Genomic DNA, 6,052 nt, shown 5'->3' on the forward strand with positions numbered 1-6,052 from the left:
CCCACATCGCCGCCGCCGCCGACACCGCCGCCACTGGCACCCACCGCCTCGAACCACACCGTCGGCATCCATCCACTGCTCCGGCGCCGTCCAGATGCGCCGCAACAGAGCCCCCCAGCCCTCTCCCACCCACCCGATTCATTCCTCCTCGACCTCGCCGCCCCACCCACATCGCCGCCGACGCCGCTCGTCAGACCTCGCCGCCATGGACTTCTCTCCTCATCTCCCTCACACCACGCCGCCCGTAATATCCCCTCTCTCGTCATGAGAAGGGATGGGAAGAGAAGAGGGAGAGCGAGCAGGTCAGGCGGCGGCCATGGCGCTCGCAAATCCGCCGGAGCTGTTGTCCGACCCTGGCCTCCGATTGCTTCTACTCAGCGGCGTGATGTACGGGCTACCTGCTTCACGCTCATGCCATGGCCTGCTTGGGACGCCGCCTCCCCCTACTCCAACCCTAACCCTAGCATTGCTGCTGCTGCTCCAGGTGCGCCCCCTTCCTTTGCCTCCTCTTGTTCATACGCCAACATGTGAGAGCTGGGAGGAAGGGCTGGAGGCCATGGAGGTCATGGGGGAAGGAAGAAGAGGAGGACATGGAGGTTGTGGGGGAGAGCTGGAGAGGAATAGGAGGCAACGGGGGAGGAAGATGTCCCCCTCGTTCCTAATTTTGTCTTCGCGTAATTTCATTGCACGCCACTTGTTCTTCTGGTCACTTCGCCTTATCAGTTGCTTCACGAGTCTATTTTTTTTCCATTCTCGCTCATTGGCTGCTGCTCATCAATGATATTTCTTTGTTTTTCTTGCAGATTGGTCCGTTGTTACTGGATTCTTGTGCTTTTACTCTATCCCCTGGTTGGTGCCTGCTTTGATATGTGGTTGCGCATCGTCTGGTAGCAGCCTCATGCATCTCCCTTCATGGATCTGCAGGTCAACACCTCTTCGTTTCCAGGGCTTGGTGCATGGTTGTATGGCCATATGATTGGTGTGCAGGCTGGCCAATGAAGGCTTTTTGTTTCTTGTCTTGTTTGTGGAAAAGTCAAGTGTATTATTCTCTTTGCTTGTTTTTTTGTATGTACCTATATGCCTTTTGTTCCTTGTCTGAATCCTGGTAGGACCTGCATTTGTTGTTTCTTTGTGTATGGAATGCTGGTGGTATTGTTCCTTTGTGCATGATTCCTCGTCTAGCTAGGATCCAAGGAAGAGGGATCTTTGTTTATATGTTTGATAATATCAACATGATCTTCATCTGCTCCTTTGCTTTTACATGGTTCATTTAGCTTATTCTTCCACCATTGTTAAAGCTACAGAAGTTGGATAGCGGAATCATAGAACTCTACAAATAGTATGTTGTGACTGTCTCCTTACTCAATTCATGTAGAGAGATAAGCCTCTTCGCACTGTTTTATACGGATGTTCAACAAATTGATTCTTCGGCATCCAAGCTAGGTTTATATGGCATCAAAGGCCATGGTTCATGATGTAATGACAGATAGTTTAGTCCATCGTAAATATTTATTCTCCATTTTTCAGTTTAGATTTTTTTTCTCTTTTGAGGATATTCAGTTTAGAAAATTATTTACCATTATCTTGCAAGGTAGCATAACAAAGTGTAAGAATGTTTTTCCAAGACCAGTAGGCATTCCCATATAAAATATTAATTCCCATTTGATGTCAGTTTTACATTTCGTTTCCAACTGTCAAAAGATGAATAATATCCTTAGAAATAAGACATCAGAGCTTTGTATGTGTTATTCAACGAGATACAGCTTCTAAACAATTGCTATGCAGGCAACATCTGTTTATTTTACATGCTGATTTTCTTAATTGCATTAACTTCCAAAATATTTATTTTGTTGATCAGGAAATATCGGTCTACTGTTGGATAAGAGGTTCTCTTTGTAAAAAGGATTTTTATGTTATGTACTTTGCTCCTAGAAATAATTTGATCCACCAACATTATTGATTGGGTTAGGCATTGATCAGTTAACTGTGCCTCTTCGTCTTTACCCCTTATTCGTCTCCTTCTTTACCTTTGATGATTCAAGGATAGGCCTCAGACAATTCTCTTCCTTGCTTGTTTTTACCGGAGTATAAGTATATGTGCCTTTTCCCTCCTGGTACACTAGTAGAAAAATGACCATTTGTACCGGTTCATAAGGCCCATCTGTCCCGATTGGGGAACCGGGACTAAAGGGTCGTTACTAATGCCTAGGCCTTTAGTCCCGGTTCTTATACTAACCGGGACAGATGGGCCTCCACGTGGCCGGTGCTGCGAGCCCAGGCAGGAGGCCCTTTAGTCTCGGTTGGTGGCACCAATCGGGACCAATAGGCATCCACGCGTCAGCTGTTCAGGGGTTAGGGTTTTTGTTTTTTTTTTCTGAAAGGGGGGGTGGATTTGGGGGTTTTGTATGGTTAATTAAGGTGTTTCATATATTGTGTTAGGTAGCTAATTAATTAATATAGAGAAGTGTCCTCTCTTATCTCCGTGTTTGGTCGATGCTACATACTATACATAGAGAGGCCCTCGACACGCTAGCTAGTAAGAAAATGAAGGAAACCATTAAGTACAGAAGTTCGTCATGCATACCGAGAGAAGTGATCGACCTCTCCTTCTTCGAGAGATTGGTCGAACAACAAGTTTTCGTATTATCTATCCGACGCTACTAGCTACATACATATACAATATGTAAGATCTCTTACAATCCCCTAGCATTTGAACTCAACTTCCACATGGTATTCTCCGACTTTATTGATGACGTGGTCAAGAAAGAATCCCGCCAATTCCTCTTGAATTGCTTTCATGCGATCTTGTGGTAGGATTTCATTCTGCATCTGCCACGTCTAATTTGAAGAAGGGGGTTAATACATATATATGAATGAAACTCAACAGAAATGATGGTGTAATAAAATGAAATTGTGAATATTATTGCTTACGCACGTCATATTGTCTTTTAGAGTAGCCCCGCTTATTTTTCAAAGTCGCGTTGTAGAAGAACTCGCACACGTAGTATCCACAGTAATCATTTCCTTATTCCTGCCACAAGCACTTTACGAGAAATAGAGGTCAATCAAACTGATAATGAAGCATTATAAATGACATTGATGAAAGTAGCTAGAATCAACGGGAGATGCGCGCAACTAGCTAGCTAGTAGTACTTACTTTCGGGTATTTATATTGCAGCTCCTTCGGCAGTCCCGGAGATTCTGCGGTGAACTGTTTCCAAACCCTGCAAAACAAAGAAAATAATTATTACTTGAGATATCAGGAAATGAACAAAAAGTTGCCGATATGGTGCGATAATGATCGATTGAACTTACTTGTTGAGAATTTTAGTCATGTCCGCATAGGTCTCGGGATCATTTTGTCTCGAGTCTAAGACGGTTACTAGTCCCCGCTCAAGCTTAATCTCCAGGAGAATATAGTGGAAGTTATGCACGCATGCATAACTCATCAATTACATTACTATAACCTCGCTCGAGTAATAAGGGAAACCGAATATGCACACGACAGTAACACTCACTTGAAGTTGTAAGAAAATAGTATTAAATCTTTGTTTTGATTTATTAACAATGATTTGAGCAAGTTGGCCTCGGCCTCGTCGGCGTTCTTTGTAACCTGAAATTCATCTATGAGATTTGTGTTAATGAACCCAATATCATACATTTCTGCTTTTCTGCACTCGACGATCTTCAATCTGCATAATATAGTGAGGATAATTATAAATACATGCAATAAAAGAGCTGAGCTATATATAGAGACTTAGTGACAGAAGTAGTACTTACAGACAGTAGCAAGTGACCGTTAATTTATCGAGGGCCTTTTGATTGAAGAACTGGAAGAACTCCTCAAATGGAACATGCAACAGATCAGTTCCAACGAGGTCGTACTCCTCTTTAATTCTCAGATACAAAGTATTCGTTCCCCCAGACTCTCTGCAGGTTTTCATGTACCAATTATGGAATCTTCGCATCATTGTTGTTAGAGATTTTTCATCTTTGACGAGAGGCTTCCCGTACTCGTATCTGTGTTCGTCCACCTCCAAGAAATCATAATGTACATCGTCGGGCAGGTAATCTCCAAGATTGCTATAACCGGGCACCATCCCCGGAGCATTAGCGACGATGTCGCTAGACACATTGAGCGGGGGGCACGATTGGTTTGCTTGTTCGCCGAGCTGGGCAATTTTTTTCCCAGCTGCTCGTTCTTTTAACCTTTGATCACTGACAGTACTTCCCGACCGCTCCGCTTCGAGATATGCCTTTTCAGTAATGCGCTCATAGTTGGTTTTCGGCGGAGACTTTGGTGGTTTCCTCAGGGCATCGATAGTGCGCTTTGCTTTCACCGGATCTACCTTCTCCTCCGGAGATGGATGTCTCTTCGCTTTCAACCCTTCAAAGAAGTCCTTCACTTCGGTCTGCACGATCTTCGCGTTTTCCTCCGCGGTCCTCTCGTACGGTAACTTCTCTAGAGGCTTGAGAGGTGGACCGTATCTGTATTGCCTCCCGCCTCTGGCTGTACTGCTAGACGGCGGAGCAGACGGAGCGGTTGCGGCTGTCTTCTTTCGTGCTTGCTTACGAGGCGGAGGAGAAGGACTACGACGCATCGGAGCAGACGGGGCGGCGGCGGGTCTCTTCCGCCCTTGCTGGCGAGGCGGAGAAGGAGGAGGCTGGTGGCTGCTCGGGCGCGCCGGCGCAGGCGGAGAAGGAGGTGGAGTGCCGCCACGCGCCGGAGAAGGAGGTTGAGTGCCCTGATCGTCACTCGCCGGAGGAGGAGGCGGTGGAGGAGGCGGAGTGCCCTGACTCGCCGGAGGAGGAGGAGGAGGCGGAGGCATCCAGTTCGGAAGGTTGATGAGCTCCTTCCGTCATAGGCATGGAGTCTTCAGACAAGAACCCAGCCGAGTCTCCCCTTCACCCGTAGGGTGGTCAAGCTGGAGGTCCTCAAATCCTTCTGTGATTTCATCGACCATCACCCTAGCATATCCTTCTGGAATCGGCCGGCAGTGAAAGTTGCGCCAAGTTCAGGAGGTGCAACAGAGCCAACAACCGCCTTGACTTTCAATTCCATCCACTGCGTCATAAGGTGGCAATGCTGAGACTCCGTGATAGCATCTACGGGGAAGCTAGCAAGAGCCGTGAAGACAGGCTCCTGAAGCAGCTCCGTGGAAACCACGTTGCTTCTCCGCTGAGATGGCGGGGTAGCTTCGGGTGTAGCTTCGGTAGGTCGCGTGCTGCGAACTGCCTCTCGTTTCTCTAGCGCTTGTATCCTTGCGTGCAGCGCCTGTAGTTGGGTCAACTCCTTTTTCTTCTTCCTCTCCCGGCATTTGTAACCGCCTGCGTTGGGAAATCCAGCCTTCCACGAAAGGGAGCCTGGCTGCCTCGTGTCCGTCCGGGGTGCTCAGGATTCCCGAGGGCCTCTGTGAGCTCGTCGTTCTCTCTGTCCGGAATGAATGTCCCTTGCTGCGCCTTTTCGATATACTCCTGAAGCTTCTCGATGGGCGTGTTCAGCTGCTCGTCGGTCCAAACGCACTTCCCTATTACAGGGTCCAATTTTCCCCCAACCCCGAAGAATCAAGTCATGCAATGGTCTGGCCAGCGTCGCGTCTCTGGTTCGATCCCTTTATCAATGAGGCCATTCTCAGCCTTGTCCCACAACGGTCGGGCTTTCAGGTAGCCACCTGACCCCGTGCGATGGTGATGCTTCTTCTTTGCAGCATTTTTCTTGTTTGTCGCTGACATCTTCGCTGCTCTCTTAGATTTCTTTTTGATGACAAATTCGGGCCACTGATCTTTGATCTTCTCAAACCGGCCGATGAATTCAGGAGTCTTGTCTTGGTCGACAAACGATGATTTCAGCTCATTCTTCCACCTCCTGAATAGCTCAGCCATCTTCTTAAGAGCATAAGCCTTGATCATTGGCTTTTTAACTGGATTCTCTGGATCCTCCTCTGGAGGGAAGGTGAAATTTTCCTGCAGCGCGGTCCAAAGACCAGCTTTCTGCCTATCGCTGACATAAGACACCTCAGAGTCTTTGTCCTTAGGCTTCAACCATTGCTCG

The sequence above is a fragment of the Triticum dicoccoides genome, chromosome 2A (assembly GCF_002162155.2).
Source record: "Triticum dicoccoides isolate Atlit2015 ecotype Zavitan chromosome 2A, WEW_v2.0, whole genome shotgun sequence".
Classification (NCBI taxonomy): Eukaryota; Viridiplantae; Streptophyta; class Magnoliopsida; order Poales; family Poaceae; genus Triticum; species Triticum dicoccoides.